The sequence below is a fragment of the Myotis daubentonii genome, chromosome 3 (assembly GCF_963259705.1).
Source record: "Myotis daubentonii chromosome 3, mMyoDau2.1, whole genome shotgun sequence".
Classification (NCBI taxonomy): Eukaryota; Metazoa; Chordata; class Mammalia; order Chiroptera; family Vespertilionidae; genus Myotis; species Myotis daubentonii.
The window spans coordinates 123,541,634-123,562,647 of NC_081842.1; positions in this window are offsets into that span (position 1 = coordinate 123,541,634).

Below are 21,014 nucleotides of genomic sequence, written 5' to 3' on the forward strand. Positions count from 1 at the left end.
AGATCATACACCATGACCAAGTGAGATTTATTCCAGGGATGCAAGGATGGTACAATATCTGCAAATCAATAAATGTGATACATCAAATAAACAAACTGAGAGAGAAAAATCACATAATCATATCAATCGATGCAGAAAAAGCATTTGACAAAATCCAACACCCTTTCTTGATAAAAACTCCCAGCAAAGTGGGAATAGAAGGATCATACCTTAACATAATAAAAGCCCTATATGACAAACCTATGACCAACATCATACTCAATGGGCAAAAACTAAATCCATTTCCCCTAAGAACAGGAACAAGACAAGGATGCTCACTTTCACCACTCCTGTTCGACATAGTACTAGAAGTACTAGCCATAGCGATAAGACAAGAAGAATAAATAAAAGGCATCCAAATTGGAAAAGAAGAAGTAAAACTGTCCTTATTTGCAGTCGACATGACATTATACACAGAAAACCCCAAAGAGTCCATCAAAAAACTACTAGACTAAATAAATGAATTTGGCAAAGTAGCAGTATACAAAATTAACACCCAGAAATCTATGGCTTTTTTATACACTAATAATGAACTCACAGAAAGAGAAACTAAAAAAACAATCCCATTTACCATTGCACCAAAAAAATTAAGATACCTAGGAATAAACTTCACCAAGGACGTAAAAGACCTGTACTCAGAAAACTGTAGGACACTGAAAAAACAGATAGAGGAAGACATAAACAAATGGAAGAACCTACCATGTTCATGTATTGGTAGAATCGACATCATTAAAATATCCATACTACCTAAAGCAATCTATAAATTCAATGCAATACCTATTAAAATATCAATGGCATATTTCAAAGATCTAGAACAGTGGTTCTCAACCACTGGCCCTTTAAATACAGTTCCTCATGTTGTGACCCAACCATAAAATTATTTTCGTTGCTATTTCATAACTGTAATGTTGCTACTGTTATGAATCGTAATATAAATACCTGATATGCAGTATGGTCTTAGGCGACCCCTGTGAAAGGTTCGTTTGACCACCAACGGGTCGCAACCACAGGTTGGGAACCACTGATCTAGAACAAACTCTCCTAAAATTCATCTGGAATAAAAAACGACCCCGAATAGCCACAACTATCCTGAGAAAAAAGAACAAAGTTGGAGAGATCACAATACCAGACATCAAACTATATTACCAAGCCACAGTTCTCAAAACTGCCTGGTACTGGTACAAGAATAGACATATAGACCAATGGAACAGAATAGAGGACCCAGAAATTGACCCAACCCATTATACTCAATTTATATTTGGCAGAGGAGGCAAAGCATACAATGGAGTCAAAACAGCCTCTTTAATAAATGGTGCTGGGAAATTTGGTCAGATACATGCAAAAAAATGAAACTAGATCACCAATTTATACCATACATAAAAACAAACTCAAAATGTCTAAAGGACTTGAATGTAAGATGGGAAACCATAAAAATCCTACAAAACTCCATAGGTAGCAAAATTGCAGACATATGTCGTAGCAATATCTTTATAGACACAGATCCTAGGGCAATGGAGACTAAGAAGAAAATAAGCAAATGGGACTACATTAAAATAAATAAAAAGCTTCTGCACAACAAAAGAAACCATCAACAAAACAAGAAAGCCCACTGCATGAGAGAACATGTTTGCCAATGTTATCTCCAATAAGGGTTTAATCTCCAAAATTTACAGAAAACTCATACATCTTAACAAAAGGAAGATAAACAACCCAATCAAAAAATGGGCAAAGGACCTAAATAGACACTTTTCAAAAGAGGACACTCAGAAAGCCAAGAGACACATGAAAACATGCTCAAAGTCACTAATCGTCTGAGAGATGCAAATCAAAACAACAATGAGGTACCACCTCACACCTGTAAGAATGGCTATCATCAACAAATCAACAAATGACAAGTGCTGGAGAGGATGTGGAGAAAAAGGAACACTCCTTCACTGCTGGTAGGAATGCAGATTGGTGCAGCCATTGTAGAAAACAGTATGGCGTTTCCTCAAAAATTTAGAAACGGAACTGCCATTTTACCCAGTAATACCACTTCTAGGAATATATCCCAAGAAAACAGAAACACCAATCAGAAAGTATATATGCACCCCTATGTTCATAGCAGCACAATTTACAATAGCTAAGATTTGGAAACAGCCTAAATGCCCATCAGCAGATGAATGGATTAGAAAACTATGGTACATCTACACAATGGAATACTATGATGCTGTAAAAAAGAAGGAATTCTTACCATTTGCAACAGCATGGATGAAACTGGAGAGCATTATGCTAAGTGAAATAAGCCAGAAAGTGAAATAAAAATACCACATGATCTCACCATTTATGAATAGTAAAGAACATTATAACCTGATGAACAAAAAGATAGATACAGAGGCAGAGAAGCATTGAACAGACTGTCAAATTACAGTCGGAAGACTGGGGAGTGTTGGCGGGGAGGGAGGTAAGATATCAACAGAAGGACTTATATGCATGCATATAAGCATAACCAATAGACACAAGACACTGGGGGGTGGGGTGAGGGCATATGCTGGGGTGTAGGAGAGGCCAGGGGAAGGTCAATGGGGAGAAAAAGGCGACATATGTACTACTATCTGTAATACTTTAAACAATAAAATAAAATTTTAAAAAAATGGGCAAAGGACCTGAATTGACATATCTCCAAAGAGGACATACAAATGGCCAAGAGACAGATGAAAAAATGCTTACAACGTCACTAATTATCAGAGAAATGCAAATTAAAACCACAATGAGATATCATTGCACACCTGTGAGAATGGCTATCCATCAAAAAATTAACAAACAAGTGCTGGTGGGAATGTGGGGAAAAGGGTACACTAGTTCCCTGCTAGTGGGAATGCAGATTGGTTCAGCCACTATGGAAAACAGTATGAAGTTTCCTCAGAAGTTAAAAATGGAACTTCCGTTTTTCCCAGCAATCCCACTTCTGGGAATATATCCTAAACACCCCCAAAACACCAATCAGAAAGAATGTATACACCCCTATGTCCATAGCAATGATATTTACAATAGTTAAGATTTGGAAATAGCCCAAGTGCTCATCAGTAGATGAGTGGATAAAAAAGCTGTAATTACAGTTACACAATGGAATACTATATAGCTGTAAAAATGAGGAATCTCTTACCCTTTGTGACAGCATGGATGGACTTGGAGACTATCATGCCAGTAAAATAAGCCAATCTGAGAAAGATAAATATCACATGATCTCACTTATTCGTGGAATCTAATGAACAAAATGAATTGACCAATAAAATAAGACCTGAAGCATGGAGGCATGGAACAGATTGGCATATCTCAATGTGGGGATGGGGTATGAGAGGAGATAAACCAAAGAACTTAAATACTTATATGCATAGCCCATGGGCACCAGCAATAGGATGGTGAAAATCTAGGGGAGAGGGGAAGGGTTTGGGAGTTGGGGGGGAAAGTGGGGGGAAATTGGAGATATATGTAATACTATCAGCAATTAAAAAAATATATTTAAAAAACATTTTTAAAAATCACATTAAAAACAGAACTACTATATCATCCAGCAATCACACTTCTTAGTATACACCCAAAGGCAATGAAAACAAGATCCTAAACAGATATCTGTATTCCCATGTTTATGGCAGCATTATTCACAATAGCCAATATATGGATACTATCTAAGTGTCCACTAATGGATGAATGGATAAAGAGGATGTGATATAAAAATGCCATCAATTTCTGGATGTTGACTTTGAATCCTGCTACCTTGATTAATTCATTTATTAAGTCTAGTAGTCTCCTAATGGTGTCTTTAGGATTTTCTATGTACAATAACATGTCATCTACAAATAATGAGAGTTTTATCTCCTCCTTTCCAATTTGGATGCCTTTTATTTCTTCTTCATGTCTGATTGCTGTGGCCAGGACTTCTAGTACTATGCTGAATAAGAGTGGTGAGAGTGGACATCCCTATCTTGTTCCTAGTTTTAAAGGAAACACTTTTAGTTTTGCATTGAGTATGATTTTGGCGATAGGCTTATTATATATGGCCTTTATTAGGTTGAGGCATGATTCTTCTATTTCCACTTTACTGACAGTTTTTAATCAAAAAAGCTTTTTGTCAAAAGCTTTTTCTGCATCAATTGATATGATCCTGTGGTTCTTATCTTTCTTTTTTTAAAAATATATTTTATTGATTAAGATATTACATATGTGTCCTTATCCCCACGTTACTCCCTATCCCCCCCCCTACCTCCCCTGTTGCCCTCACCCCCCTGTTGTCCGTGTCCATTGGTTAGGCCTATATGCTTGCATATAAGTCCTTTGGTTGATCTTTCTCCCTTACCCCTCCCCTCCCCTACCTTCCCTCCAAGGCCCGACAGTCCAATCAATGCCTCTCCGTCTCTGGATCAATCCTTGTTCATCAGTTTATGTTGTTCATTATATTCACCAAATGAGTGAGATCATGTGGTATTTATCCTTCTCTGACTGAGTTATTTCACTTAGCATAATGCTCTCCAGTTCCATCCATGCTGTGGCAAATGGTAAGAGTTCCTTTTTCTTCTTCCTCTTCTTAAAGAATACCTTTCAGCATTTCATATAATGCTGGTTTGGTGGTGATGATCTCCTTTAGCTTTTCCTTATCTGTGAAGCTGTTTATCTGACCTTCAATTCTGAATGATAGCTTTGCTGGATAAAGTAATCTTGGTTGTAGGTTCTTGCTATTCATCACTTTGAATATTTCTTGCCACTCTCTTCTGGCCTGCATGGTTTCTGTTGAGAAATCAGCTGACAGTCATATGGGTACTCTCTTGTAGGTAACTGACTTTTTTTCTCTTGCTGCTTTTAAGATTCTCTCTTTGTCTTTTGCTCTTGGCATTTTAATTATGATGTGTCTTGGTGTGGTCCTCTTTGGATTCCTTTTGCTTGGGGTTCTCTGCGCTTCCTGGACTTGTAAGTCTATTTCTTTCACCAGGTAGGGGAAGTTTTCTGTCATTATTTCTTCAAATAGGTTTTCAATATCTTGCTCTCTCTCTTCTTCTGGCACCCCTATAATTCGGATGTTGGTATGCTTGAAGTTGTCCCAGAGGCTCCTTACACTATCGTCATATTTTTGGATTCTTTTTTCTTTTTGCTTCTTCTGTTGGGTATTTTTTGTTTCTTCATATTTCAAATCTTTGACTTGATTCTTGGGATCCTCTTGTCTGCTGTTGGATCTCTGTATATTATTCTTTATTTCAGTCAGTGTATGCTTAATTTCTAGTTGGTCTTTTTTCATATCCTCCAGGGTCTCACTAAATTTATCGGTGGTTTCCATAAAATTCTTGAAAAACCTTATTAACGTGGTTTTGAACTCTATATCCAGTCATTTGCTTTCCTCCATTTCTGTCATTTGTAACCTGTTTCTTTGTCTCCGCATTTTTTATGCTTCCCTGTGTTGGTAGAGTGGTTTTGTGTGCTAGGTGTCCTATAGGGCCCAGTGGCTCAGCCTCCCCAGTTACCTGAGGTGGACACTCTTGGTGCACCCCCTTGTGGGCTTTGTGCACAGTCTTGTTGTAGTTATGCCTTGATTGTTGTAGGTATCACTGGGAGGAATTGACCTCCAGGCCAATTAGCAGTGAGAATCAGCTGTGTCTGCAGTGGGAGAACTTCTGTGCTGAAGACATCCTTCTGGGGCAAGACTTGCTTCAATGCTCACTGAGTCTGTCCCCTGTGTGTGTCCCTTATGGATCTGAGGAGTTGTAATCTGGATGGTCCCCCTCTGACCACTAGGTACACTGGCTCTTGGATCTAAGGAGGTGCTAATTTAGTCTCTTCCTGAGGTTACCCAGCAGGAGCTATGAAAAGATCTGCAGATTCCCCTTCCTTTTTTGGAGTTTGGAGGTGCCCAGATGAGGCCCAGCTGTGAAGCAATGCAAGCTGCTGTGGGGCCTTGGGCCTTCTCTTGGAAGTTCTGGGTCTGTCTGGCCCAGCTGTAATTTGTTAGGTAATTTTCAGGTTGCAAAGGGCCAGGGCATTCATATGCAAAAGACTCTGCCGCAGCCTGGGTGGGGCGGGGTCTCAAGGAATCAACAGGGCGGAGCAAGCAGCTATGGCAGATCCTCAGCCCTGCCCTAAGGGGTTGCGTGTCCTGGTAATTTAATTGCTGGGAGCACCTCTGAGGGAAAGCCGCCCTCGAGTTCTGAGTTCTGCCCGCTGCCAGACAGTCCAGTTTCTCCCCATATGAGTCCTGGGTCCCCAGAGATTTCCCGGAACCGGAGTTCAGAGCAGTCCGGAGCTTGTGACTCCCTCCCCATTCAAAAAGACAGCCATGTCCTCAGGTACCAGCCCCTTTCCGCATGCGCTCGAGCCTCCGTACCTTTGCACTTTACTTCCGCAGCTCCTGACTCCCAGTGTGCTTTTCTCTTTCCTTCTAGTTGTAGAACTTCCACTCAGCCAACCTTCCTGTAGTTCTGGATGATGTCCATTTTGTCTTTTTGTTGTATTTGTGAAGTTGTAGGAGGCAGCAATTTCAGTGTTTACCTATGCCGCCATCTTGGTTTCCTCGGTTCTTATCTTTCATGTTGTTTATGTGATGCATCACATTTATTTGTTTGTGAATATTGTACCAACCTTGCATCCCCAGAATAAATCCCACTTGATCGTGGTGTATGATTTTTTGAATGTATTGCTGAATCCAATTTGCTAATATTTTGTTGAGGATTTCCAGCATCTGTGTTTATCAGGGATACTGGGCTGTAATTTTCTTTCTGGGTAGTGTCATTGTTTGGTTTGGTTTTATAGGATAGCTGTCCTTGCAGGTGTGAGGTGTTATCTCATTATGGCTTTGATTTGCATTTCTCTGATGATTGGTGATGCTGAACACCTTTTCAAGAACCCATTAGCCACCTACATGTCTTTTTTGGAAAAACTTTTTCTTTTATGAATGGGAGCCTCAGGACCATGGGCTCCAGGGCTAAACTAAACTAGTAGCTGGAAGCACTGCTTTTTAAGTGCAGGCTACTTTGAGACTCTAATAGAAACCTGGACTCCAGCCTCTCAAAGACATGACTCTCCCCAACCCCCCCCCCCCATGCCATATGGCGGTCCCAGAGTGCCAGAAATATCCCCTGACTTCAGGTTACAAAACAAGTCTCTCATGAGCTACCAGGAACTCGTGCTGGGAAATTCTCTCTTGAGCTGGTGAAGGCATTGGTGCTCAGGCCATCAGGAACATGCTGTTACCTGGTGAAGAAGTTAAGAGACAGTTTTAGATGATTAAAAAGAAACTTGGGAAGAAATTTGGGGAATGGATGTTGAGCATCCAAAGATCTTTCTACTTGTGAGGATCCAGATCTTATCTTGACATTCAATACCCTTACTCTGATCTTAAACAGCTCTCCCCAAAAAACTTTCCCACTGTCCTAGATAGATATTCTCCCCTATAAACCATTAGGTTTAGTTCCTGGGAAGATATCATTCCTGAACTTCCTGAAGTCCCTGCACTATGCCATGTATTTCCCCTTAGCACAGCAAGAACCACCCTCATTGCACTTGTCTGCACTTGTCCCATTAGACTCTCATGTCCTGAAAAACAAGAGCATCTCTTGATTCCAAGCATGTGATGCCTGATAACAGTATTGCATGAATGACTAGCTTTGGGTACTCAGAACCTGACCCTGACTCTCCTTGAGTAAGCAGATGACTGCAGGGTTCAGGCAGCAACCTGGGCACAGAGAAGGTAACAGCACTGAGACCCTTTGCAACCATCTGCACAAACAGCAACCTTGCCCAACTTCCCATAGAACCTAAGCAGAGCCCATAGGAATAGAACCTTTGGCATCAGCTTCTTGAGAACCAGTCACCATTAGGGAATCAGATCCTACTAGCAGTGGAGCTTCATCACCCCAGCAGAACGATCGCACCCCCAGGTGGCTCTCTGAGGATAAGCAATAAGTAAAAGCCTGATAATAAAAGTACTGGGCTCTGGTTGGAACAAGTTTCTCGGAGGATCTTAGCCCAGTCCTTCTCTCTGGGTATTATGGGGCCATTTATTTTTATTTGGTTTTGGTTCATTTTACTACACCCACCCTGGAAATATTCAGATCACCTGTACCCTGTGCTTTGCATCAGCTTCACCTAATAGAGTCTGCTTTGTATTTAACAACCCTTCATAAATTTTCAAAGATATTTTACATATATCTAAAATGGCCATGTGGCCCAGCCAGCATGGCTCAGTAGTTGAGCATCGACATATGAACCAGGAGGTCATGGTTCAATTCAGGTCAGGGCACATGCCAGAGCTGTGGGCTCAATCCCCAGTAGGGGACATGCAGGAGGCAGCCAATCAATGATTCTCTCTCATCGTTGATGTTTCTATCTCTCTCTCCCCCTCTCCCTCCTCTCTGAAATCAATAAAAATATATTTATAAATAAATAAATAAATAAATAAATAAATAAATAAATAAATAAAAATAAAATGGCCATGTGTATAGCTTTTATTTTTCACATCAGGCAGGACATTACTTGCTTTATTCACTTAGCATTATGTCTTGGAGCTCTTTCTGTGTCAGTACATCTAGAGTTCTTTTTATGGCTTGTTCTTTTTCATGGCTGAGAAGTGTTCCTTTGTGTGGAGTTACCATAACCTATTTAACGTGTCCCCCACTGGTGGGCATTCAAGTTATTCTTAATCTTCTGCTATTGTAAGTAAGGTTGCATATTCTTGCAAAATTATACCTGTAGGGTATAGTCCTAAAAGAAGGATTGCTGCATCAAAGGGCATGTGCATTTTTAATATGGGTGGAAATTTCCCAATTGTTCTGCACAGATGTCAAGCCAGTCCACACTTGTGTCAACAATGTATGCCTGTCATCACTCACACATGATATTGATCACTTGTTTAATTTTGCTAGTCTAAGTGAAAAAAATCTCATTGTAGTTTTGACTACTATAAGAAGTATATTATTTTTTCTTCTTTTTAAATTTATCTTTATCCTTGCAAGTGTTACAGATGTCCTTTTGTTTGTTTGTGGGAATTTTTCCCCATTGACCCCCTCTCCCCATACCTGTTCCTCCCAGGCCTTCACCACTCTAGTGTCTGTGTCCATGGGTATGCATATATGAATATAAGTTCCCCAGTTAATCACTCCTCTCCCATTCCTCAACCCCAGCCTCCCCTCTGAAATTTGTCAGTCTATCCCATGCTTCTCTCATCAATGATGAGAGAGAATCATTGATTGCCCGTCTCCTGCATGCCCCACACTGACATGTGCCCTGACCAGGAATTGAACCATGACCTCCTGGTTCATAAGTCAACATTTAACCGCTGAACTACGCCAGCAGGGCTTGAATCATTATTCTTAAGTAAGATTAGTGAAGACCTTATTTTCAACATACACCCCAAAATGGGTGTTTGTATAGGAAGACATTTTACAATTAATGATAGTGGCAGTAACTATTGATTATCAGTCACTATGTTGAGCATTTGACTTTTTGCTGGCCTTGCCCTTTATCTCAAGTGCCCTGGAGTATGGAGAGAAAGGGCAGCAGCAGCATGTAATCCCTGGGATCCATTGCCCCTGCACCTGCGTCGTTACCTAAGCCAGCCACACAAGACTGCTGGGTGTCCTGTCTCAACCATGGGGCTAAAGACCTTCCAGGATTAATATGAAGTTTCCACCTCAAGAGTGACCTGAATCAGGATAGGAATTATTCCTCGACAGTCTTTTCATTGGCCAATATCTTGCATCACCAAAGCCATTTTAGAAGAGTTGGAATAGCCCATTGGAATATTTTGAGAATCCTTGAACAATGAATATGTAGAAATCCAAGTTCCATTTCCTGGCACAGGGACTGTCTCATGAAAAATAGCATCTGATGTTTCACAGACTTAACTTACATTAATATAGCATAATGACTATGGAGGAGGAATACTCATGATTTGATCTTGAATGAAAACAAGATTTTAAAAATAGCAGAATATGCACTAAAATCTCAAGTTTTTATACATGTATGTACAAAAAGGAAAAGAAAAATTACTAGAACATTTATAATGGTTATAGCTAATGTGGGAAACTGTTTATTGCCTTCACTATCTGATAAGCATAGATAGAGAACGCTCCCCCCCCACCCCCCAAGGCTGGGTGCCTTTGAAGCCCTAGCAAAGGTCAGAGCTAGGCGCCACCTCTGTTTGTCCAGACAGTGGTAGCTGAAACTACTCCCCCATTTATTATTATGTAAATCCTTGCTGATGGGCTAGTCTGCCTGTTAATGGGGGGTCGCCTGCCTAAGGACTATGCTATGGGTGCATCCCAGATCAATAAAAGCTTGGTGAGGCCTGAGCACGGGTGGAAGTCCCTCTCCTTGAGTTGGACTTGCCCGCCTGGTCCTCCAATATTGCAAAATTATCTCGTGTCTTTTTCTCTCATTTGTTGTGCGGCTCCTCTTTCAGATACCGAACCCTACTCCACGCGGGACATGGAAGAAAACACTCAACAGCTAATAGTGGATTATGGGTGATTTTTTTTGTTTTGTTTCTGAAAATACTTTTTAATAAATGTATTCTAAATTTTTAAAAACTGTCATTTAAAACAAATAACATAGTGGTATCTCATAGATGGTTAGAGGATTGTGGCTAATGCTATTCTATTAGAATTTTATCCTCTTTAGATAATTTTCCAGAAAAACAATCACTGGATCTTAATATGTCCACATGGGTAAAAAGTGTGCTATTATCCTACTGTGTTATTTTTTTAAAGCTTTATTTCGTTTTGGACATAGATATTTCCCCAGTATTTTCTCTTTTTAGTTTTTTCACTGCTCACACTGTGATATGATCAAGACTCCTTTAAAAATAAAGAAACCTGGGTAGGTAGCTCAGTGGGTTAGATCATTGCCCTGATATGGTAAGGTTGAAGGTTCAATCCCTGGTCAGGTCACATACAAGAATCAACCAATGAATGCATAAATAATTGGAACAATAACTCTCTCTCTCTCTCTCTCTCTCTCTCTCTCTCTCTCTCTCTCTCTCTCTCATCAATTTTTTTAAAAAAAAGAGAAACTAGGTAGAAAGCTTGAGATCAGCCAGGAACAGAGACCCCACTGGCTTTAATAGTATCCTCCGCACAGCTCTCGTTTCTCAGAGGCCTATCTCACTAGACAAATCTGATGTTCCCGTGGGATTCATCCTCAGCACTGCTCACAGCCTGGGAGCCCACTCCCACTACTTGATGACCCACAGTTTAAAAATGCTCCTGTGCTAAGGCCGTCTAGACCAGTGGTTGGCAAACTGCGGCTCTCGAGCCACATGCGGCTCTTTGGCCCCTTGAGTGTGACTCTTCCACAAAATACCACGTGTGAGCGTGCATGTACAGTGCGATTGAAACTTTGTGGCCCATGCGCAGAAGCCGGTATTTTGTGGAAGGGCCACACTCAAGGGGCCAAAGAGCCACATGTGGCTCGAGAGCCGCAGTTTGCTGACCACTAGTCTAGATAAATGCAGGAATATGCATACATACCTTAATCCTATTTTGTTTTGAGGGGTTTCTAAATTTTAATTTATTTTTTAATTAAATCTTTATTGTTGAAAGTATTACATATGTTCCCTCTTTTCCCCCATTGACCCCTTCTAACCCGCCCCCACTGCCGCCCCAGGCCTTCATCTCCCTCTTGTCCATGTCCATGCACCTAATCCTATTTTGAAAGCTACAAAATAGGTAGGCATTTGACATTCCCTTGCTGTGCAATTGCAGTTATAAACAACTGACAAGAGAGCACATGAAGTTTGCAGATGCCTTGCTTTCCAGGACCAGGTCTCTTGCCCTCCACAAACCCAGCGCATGCAAGCCATAGGGAGGGCTTGTGGACCTGTCCTACAGCTACTTTTGTGCACAATCTATACCCTGTTCCCAAATACACCTCACATTGATTGTGTCTGCTATTGTTTCGGAAGCGGTGGTGTTAGGTCAAGTTCCAGAACCACCTTATGACTTAAGAACGCAAATCTTCCAGATCAGGGAAATTCACCTGTAAAAGTCACTTAGACACCATCTATACTAATAAAAGCCTAGGTGGTCCTCGCGTGGGATGTCTTCACAAGATGGCCACCACAAGATGACCGCCACAGATGGCCCCTCGCACAGCGGAGGTGGGGCCTGGCAGCCACTCCATGCGGTGAAGCCTGGGGGTCCCGTGGCTCCACACAGCAAGGAGGAGGCAGGTCCCGGCGGAGGAGGCAGATTGTAGCAGGGGAGGGCAGTTGGGGGCGATCAGGCTGACAGGGGAGCAGTTAGGCATCAATTAGGCAGGCAGGCGGGCGAGCGGTTACAGGGGTGGGCAAACTTTTTGACTCGAGGGCCACAATGGGTTCTTAAACTGGACTGGAGGGCCGGAACAAAAGCATGGATGGAGTGTTTGTGTGAACTAATATAAATTCAAAGTAAACATCATTACATAAAAGGGTACGGTCTTTTTTTTTTAGTTTTATTCATTTCAAACGGGCTGGATCTGGCCCGCGGGCCATAGTTTGCCCATGGCTGGGTTAGGAGCTAGCAGTCCCGGATTGTGAGTGGGATGTCCAACTGCCGATTTAGGCCCCATCCCTGCGGGATCGGGCCTAAACTGGCAGTCAGACATCCCCCAACGGGTCCCAGATTGGAGAGGGTGCAGGCCGGGCTGAGGGACAACCCCCACCCCAGGCAAGAATTCTGTGCACTGGGCCACTAATTTAAAAATAAATAAACCAAGATATAACAGATATTGCCAAATAATTAACCCCCTCTTAAAGAACAACTTTTTGGTGGTCTGTGGTAATCACTATTTGGTTTTTAAAAAGGAGGAAATGAAATAATTCAGTTCTCCTCTCAATAGCAACTGTGCCATTAAAAAAAACCCAAACTGAAAATAACCAGAGACCTCAAAATTGTTCTGAGCTCCTGTGTCTAGGACACAGCGGCAGGCTTCAAGGCACTTGGGTGGTCAGCACCCCATGCAGAGGAGGAAGGCAAACCAAGGGGAAATCCCAGGAGGAAGGGTGTCGTCCAGACCAGGGCGGTGTTATTTCGGGTCATTATGAGGAATTATTTGGTGATAATGGGTTGCATTTAAATCAGGCCATATTTCTGGGAGAGTTCAAATGGCCTCTAAAGAAGCTCATGAGTGTTTTTAAAATATTAAGTGAAGTACTTGGGGCCCATTTTACAATAGAAGTAACAAATGTTCCCACTGTCTGCCAAAGCACAGAGTAGATTTGGTAACTATCTGTCTCATTTGAGTAGTCTGCAATTGCAAGACTGTTCATTTGGACAAAATGTATCTGTGGCCTCCAGGTAAAAATAAATGGTTGATCTCTGCCAAGTCTTTTTTCTTTTTTTTTTTTATAACTTTATGTTCATTGGTCATAGCTTTGAAAAACTGATTTCTTCGTGTCTATTCAATAATGGAGCAAAAATAATTTTATATATACCTTAGCAATTCCTTAATTTGCGAAAGCAATAAGTAGACAAAGAGCAGAGGAAGAGCACGGGCAGTGGTGGAGAGTGCACTTTGCATCTGCCCCCTCTTCCTTTGCCCTGCCAGCTCGAATTCTCACTGCTGACCTGGCCTCCCTGACAGCTGAGGGGAGAGACTGCTGTCATGTGTGTGTTGGTGTGTCTGCTACCAGATGAACTTTGTAGCAGGAACTTAGTACACACTGGAGACTAATTTCCTCAGATGAGTTTCTCTTCGTTGGTGTAAAGTTTTGAAGCAAATGCCCAAGATACTCTCCTCAAAGTCTCCATGGGCCGTGGCCATCAACCATCCCACTGGGACAGAGTCTCCTGGAGGAACATGGACTTGAAGCTTCCTATACCAAACTTCCTGCACCCCTGGGACCTTTAATTTTTCTCATAGCAACGACCGACCAATTTCTGCAGAATCAGCGCAGTGAGGAGCTGCATGGGAAGAGCTGCAGTCAGCTGAGCTCCAGCTTCAGAGCCCACAGTTGCCAGCTCTGAGCTCCACACAAATGCACTTTCTGTTACCTAGAAACCCCTGGTTGGGCTCAGGCTGCCGGTCGCTGTGTCCAATAACCAAGGCAGGGTTGAATCATATCAGGCATTTATTGAGAAGGCTAGCCAACCAAGAAGACAGGGCTCTTACAAGCATTCAAATCCTGTCTTCAAGCAAGGTGCAGGGGACAGGGCTATAAAGGGAAAAGGGAATGCAGCTATGTGCAGTCCTGGAGGTCCACAGATGTCAGCTATTGTCAGGTGGTGGGACAATATTGATGAGATGATGTTTTGACTCCTGGTGGGTCGGTCTGACAATGCTTATCAGTTCTGCTTGCTGGATTCACAGCTGAGTCACCTCCTTAATTGCTTTGCACAGGCCTTAATTGCTTTGCACAGGCCTTTCTCTGCAAAGGCCTAAGAAAAACATAGCCCTAGCCAGTTTTGCTCGGTGGCTAGAGCATCTGCCTGCAAACTGAAGGGTCCTAGGTTTGATTCTAGTCAGGGGCACATGCCTGGGTTGTGGGCTCCATCCCCAGTGTGGGGCTTGCAGAAGGATGGATTCCCTCTCATCATTGATGTTTCTATCTCTCTCTCCCTATCCCTTCCTCTCTGAAATGAATAAAATAATATATTTTTTAAAAAAGAAAAGAAAAACTTAACCCCCTATTCACATAAGTATATGTGTTCTAAGATTTAAAATAATATGATTATTTTTCATATTAATTCAGGCACTCCCTATCATTTCCCCCTCTGATTAGATAGTTTGGTTGATAGCTATCAACTTTATACCATACTAAATTTTATTTTTAAATTATATTGCTGTAGTGCCACTATTTTCACCCCTGCTACACAGCCATTACCCCTTTTAAGTCTGATGAATTGACATGCAATCTAAAAGAGAGGTATACATTGAATACAGTGACAAATTACAATAATGAATAAAAAATAAGGAAGATTTCCTTTACAAAGAAGCTTTCCCTTTTAACAGACTAGGAAAGGACCAAACAAATTATGTATTAGTTTACTTTAGATTCATTTCTCTAATTAGATTTATTATTCAGTAGACCTATAGTTTCCTTTTTAAGATTTCTCTTCACAACCCTTCTACAACTTTCATAAACCTTTCTTCATTTTTATCTCTATACGCCATGCTTCCTATTACCAAACAACTTCTTTTCTATTCCCTTCTTAAGTATTCCTACTCTAATATCCTTTCTACCTGTTATATCCCTTTCTTTATATCCCTTCTCATCTTTTTTCTTTAACTTGCACAGACCCTCTGCAACTTCTGCAACTTGCACAGACCTTCTTCAACTTTCCTAGTCCCTTTCAGTTTGTCTACTTTATTTTCCCTTCACAACAGATCTCTATGCCTTATGCCTTTTATTATGCCAAAACTATAAATTCTTTCCAATTCATTTATAGAATAATTCTATATATTATCAATAGGTGTCCCAACTCCTACTCTGCAAAATGGAAAGGTCAGTTCTACAGATTCCTCCATTGCCAGCTTCAGAGCAGTTGGAGTGGTGAGAAGCCCATCTCAGGGTCCTATCTATTTCTCCTCCAGTTGGCCCATCGTCCTTGCTCTGCTTATGTTTCTCTAACTGCCTACCACATTCCCCCTCAAGGATCTTGACTGAATTCTTTCAGGGAAAGGGGGTGTCTGGTCTCTTAACTGCTTCCTGCTGATGGGGGTGGAGTCCTTTCCTTCAGAGCCACGAGATCCTTGCTCTCCGTCAGAGGGATGATGAGGCCTGGGCACAGGAGGTGGCATTAGTGCCTAGATGTGGTATTCCCTACGTGCAAATAGGACTTGTAACCTGGTTGAGACAAACTGTGTTATAAAATTTAGTTATTATTGGGCAAAAGTTAGAAAAGTAAGAATTATGACAAATGGTCTGGTGAAGAAAAAAACACTTCCGTTCTAATAATTTCCTATTGGAATATAATTTTTCTCCCTAAAATCACCCTCATTTTTATTAAAGAGCCAAATTAAGATCAATCTATTTACTTCATTAAGTCCAGTTTCAATTTGGCCTGGTTATTTGCATAAACACAAGAATAACAGTTGAACACATAGGCTAATTTTTTTTAAATATGCTTTGCTGGAATCTTATGAGGATGTTTACTCTCAGGATGAAGAAGCCACGCCACACAGTTGCCATTAGGCTTTGCCTGCAAAACCTACAGAATTGGGGTGCATTCCTCATGTTGAGGTCCCCACAGGTGCCTTGAGGTTCCCTTTATGCCATCTCTCAGGAAAGTAACATTTGTTCCTTACCTGGAAAGACCACATGACTAAGCAAGGTACCAGGCTATTTATTTAAGGGGCTTAATGGCTTCAAAGTCAACCTTTATTCATTAGAGCTCTCTCAGACATAACATTCCAGTAAAGTTTTGATTAATAAAACCACAATTGGAAACTGACTTCTGTCCTATTATGAAAAAAACAGCTTCTTATTGGATTTATGCAAACCAACACATTGCCATGAGAACAATAATGCTCATTCATTAAGAGTTTCCAAATTTTGGAGGGGTCAGGTACGGAGAAAAATATAAATGCTGTAATACTGCTTATCAAGGTACAGTTTACCAAATTGCTTTAAAAAAAGAAACAAGTTCCTTTATGTCTGGAAACCAAGAAGGTTTAAAAAATCAGCAAAAATTACAAAAACCATACAATTTTCTTTAGTTCATTCAGTCCTATAATCAAATCCTCTTTTTCCTGATTTTTTCTGCTAGTATTTACATAAATCCAGATACTCTATAGAGTTCTAATAATTTTCATTCAGTTGGAGGAGATGATCTGAAAGTTTATTCTCAGAGATATGTAGCTTAAAATAAATGAGTCTTACCTATGAATCTTTCAGATGTCTTACATTGCCGGGGATTTACAGATCTTACAGTGCCCAGGATTTACAGCCTGAATGTGGTCCAGAAGGCTGCCAGGTGGGGCTTCCAGTGAACACTCACAAACAGAAATAGAAACAGAAGGTCTCAGAGATAGACCAATCAGCCAGAATGCGGCCCAAGGGGCTGCCAGGTGGAGTTGCCAATGCATTTCCCATGCTTTTCAATTATTCAATACCCACAAACAGAAACAGAGGTACCTTAAATATGCCACTCCTGGCTTACAGTGCTTGAGACTTACAGATAACAAGCATGCAAACAGAATGCCAATTCAACCAATAGCAAAGGCGACTGGGAAAGTTTGTAAGCACTTAAGGAAAGTCCTCGAGTTAAATAACTCGGCAGCTGCTAGGGAGTTTCCACAGGTGCCTGCAAGAAGTTTCCCAAGTCCAGGCAACCATCCTAAATCTTTTGGCACTCCCTGAAGGGTCTTAACTTAGGGATTGTAGGTAGGTGTTCCATCTGGGTCACCAAAATATGTAACCAGGAAGTCCTGGTTAGGCTCAGGCTGCCTGTCGCTGTGTCTAGTAACCAAGGCAGGATTGAATCATATCAGGCATTTATTGAGAAGGCTAGCCAACCAAGAAGACAGAGCTCTTACAAGCATTCAAATCCTGTCTTCAAGCAAGGTGCAGGGGACAGGGCTATAAAGGGGAAAGGGAATGCAGCTATGTGCAGTCCTGGAGGTCTGTAGAGGTCAGCTATTGTCAGGCGATGAGACGATATTGATGAGATGATTGTTTTGACTTTTAGTGGGTCAGTCTGACCATGCTTATCAGTTCTGCTTGCTGGAGTCACAGCTGAGTCACCTCCTTAATTGCTTTGCACAGGCCTTGAAAAAGAAACTTAAGAAAAACTTAACCCCCTATTCACATATAAGAAACTTAACCCCCTATTTACATAGGTATATGTATTCTAAGATTTAAATAATATGATTATTTTTCAGATTAATTCAGCAACACCCTGTCATTCCCAATGAGTGAACCAGGACTCCTTACCAGTGATATATTCTGGGAAAGTGGATGGGGAAGGATTACATGCACGTGCGCATGACAACTGGGCAGCCTGAGTAAGTTTTGTGCTGATACACTATCTCTGTCCTCACTATTTTAGGACCTCTGGATAAGATCTTTGTCAGAGCGATGGACTCAGAATCAGAGAGCTGGGAGGTCCATCGTGGACCCTCTTCCACAGCAGTAGGCGAGGCTCTAACAAGGAAAAGAAAAGAACCCAGAGTGATATTCCTTAAGTGAGACTGAGAGGATTGCAGGCAGCCTGCTGTGTCTCAGCTTCCTGGCTGATGTCCATTGAACCAAAAAGATGCCCAGGCAAGACCTCCATTTGGTCAATGTAGAAGGCAAGCCTACTTCGGTTTCTTTCATTCCCCCGGTGGTGAAACCATCTGTACTCCAACATTTAAAGAACTTCCAGACACCTCAGTAAAAGACACACCCTCATCACTGTGTGCATCTGCCCATAGCTGTGTGCACACAGGAGTGAGCCCAGGTGCAAACCAATCCACTCCATGACCACAGCTGCTGCAAAAGAAGGTAAGGTATTTCCATGCTTATTATTCTAGAGAAGAAAGACTGCTCAAAGTCCCCAAGGCCATGTGTAGCTTGGAGCTCTCTCTACTACTACAAGAACCCAAAGAATTCACTTAGCCTCTCTGAATTTCAGCCTATACGATGTCAAGCTCTCCAAATGTGCCCAACTCTCCAGATGAACTTTTAAACTATGTACACTATGGTGTTCTCTCAATAGCCAGATGCTTTGTTGGACCTGGAAGTATTATGCTAATGAAATAAGCCAGTCATAGAAAGACATATGATTTCATGTGATTTCACTCATATGTGGAATTTAATGAACAAAATAAACTAACAAACAAAATAGAAACAAGCGCATAGATACAGAAAACAGACTGACAACTGTCAGAGAGGAAGAGGTTTGGGGGGCAAACAGAATGCTAATTCAACCAATAGCAAAGGCGAAAAAGGTGAAGATATTAAGCTAAAAACAAAATCTCATAGATACAGACAACAGTATGGTGGTTACCAGAGGGAAGGGGGATGCAGTAAAGAAGGTAAAGGAGGTATAAATGGTGATGGAAGGAGATTTGACTTAGGGTGCTGAACACACCATACAATATACAGATGATATATTATAGGATTGTACAACCTATATGATTTTATTAACCAATGAATTCAATAAAAAAAGGAAGAATACAGTATCTATAGATAAAAAGCCAGCGACCCTAACACCAGAATGACTGGACAACTGGTCACTATGACGCCCACTGAGGCCAGCAAACTCAGCCCCTCCCCCTTGCTGGCCCCACTACTGATCAGCCTCTCCCACCCCAATTGAGGGCAGGGTGGCTGGCCAGCACCCCACTCCCCCAAGGCCCCTCACTCAGGCTGGCCCCACCCCCCAGTGGGGACCTCCCACCCCGATTGGGGGCATGGCCCCTCACCCAGGTTGGCCCCGCCCCCAGCAGGGACCCCCACTCTGATCGGGGGCATGGCCAGCCTGCGAACTGCCCATGACCCCTCACCCCGGCCAGCCCCACCCCCCAGCAGGGACCCCTGCAACCAGATCCAGGGCCCTCATCAGAGCAGGCCAACTGGCCCCCACCTGTGCACCAAGCCTCTATCCTATCTAATAAAAGATAAACATGGTAATTAGCCATACCTCCGCTACCCTTCCCATTGGCTAATCAGGGCAATATGCAAATTAACTGCCAACCAAGATGGCAGCCGGCAGCCAGGCACCTTGAAGCTAACATGAGGCTTGCTATACTTCAGGAAACACCAGTCCATAGCAAGCAACTACTTAAGAACTGTTCCTTATTTAAGTTATATAGAAGTTTCAGAATTGAGGGCCAATACACCATTTTCTCAATTAATAACTTAGTATGCTTTGTTATTTCTGAATATATAACTTTGTGCAATAACTATCTCATAGACAAAAGATGGAAAAAGCAATCTGGTAGAAGGTGTTAGTTGCCTCATAATATGCCTTCTCCCCTTATTCAGTCACAAAATCATGATTTTATTGGGAGTGACAACATGCCCAACTAACAGGCTACATTTCCCAGCCTCCCTTGTAGTTAGATATTGCCAAGTAACTACAATGAGGCAGTGATGATGGGATTTCTGAGAAGATTTCTTAAATAGAGTTAGCTCAGTTAGACAGTGAGCCCATTTTGCCCATTCTCGGCTCTTTAATCCTGGTGTCCAGAATGTAGATGTGATGGCAGGAGCTCCATCAGCCATTTTGGACCTTAAAGCTACCTTAAGAGCAGGAGGTATGCACTGAGGATGTATGAGCAGGAAGGCAGGAGAGGCCTGGTCCCTGCTGGCCCTGAGAATGGGTCACATCAGCTCAGGAATGCCTGGATGTGCTTTCCATAACAAAATAAACACTTATATGTTTAAATCACTGCTATATGAGGTTTCCTTTTGTAAGCAATGGAGCCAAATATTAACCAAGGAAAAGAGAGTAACCACTTGAGAGAGTGGTACAGGATTTATTGGCCACCTTTCCAATAAACCTCCACCTTCCCAGCTGTTGCTCCAAGGAAAACATTATCTATTACCTACAGCAAAATTCCCTTTCCATCCAGGGATTCCTTGTCACCCCAGAATCTTAGCCTGTGGCCCTTTGTCCTTTCTGCAGGATAGGAATTATGTTTTCTTGCCAGATTCCTTACAGAGTTACACCATGTGAGCCTTCCTTCGCTGGTCACTGCTTCTCACGGTGTGAATCTATCCTGTAAATCTTATTCTCATTTTCTTGCGAGCATCTCCATTCTGGATGGAGCCTCTCACCATGAGGTTGCCATGTCATTCAGAGGTGATATTTTCTCCAGGTTCCTCCATCTGTCAGGAATTGAGTTTCCAGTAAGAAGTTTATTTCTGATTCAGTAAATTAATGTAAGAAGAGAAGCAAAACTATTTTGATGAGAATATGTTTGCTTTTCCAGATGTCTATACAAATTCAAAAGCTGCTTATTTACAATTCTGTGTGCAAAACAAAAATGAAGGAAGGCCCACCATCAAGAAACAAAAGGCTTTCCCAGAGTGAAAATATTGATTC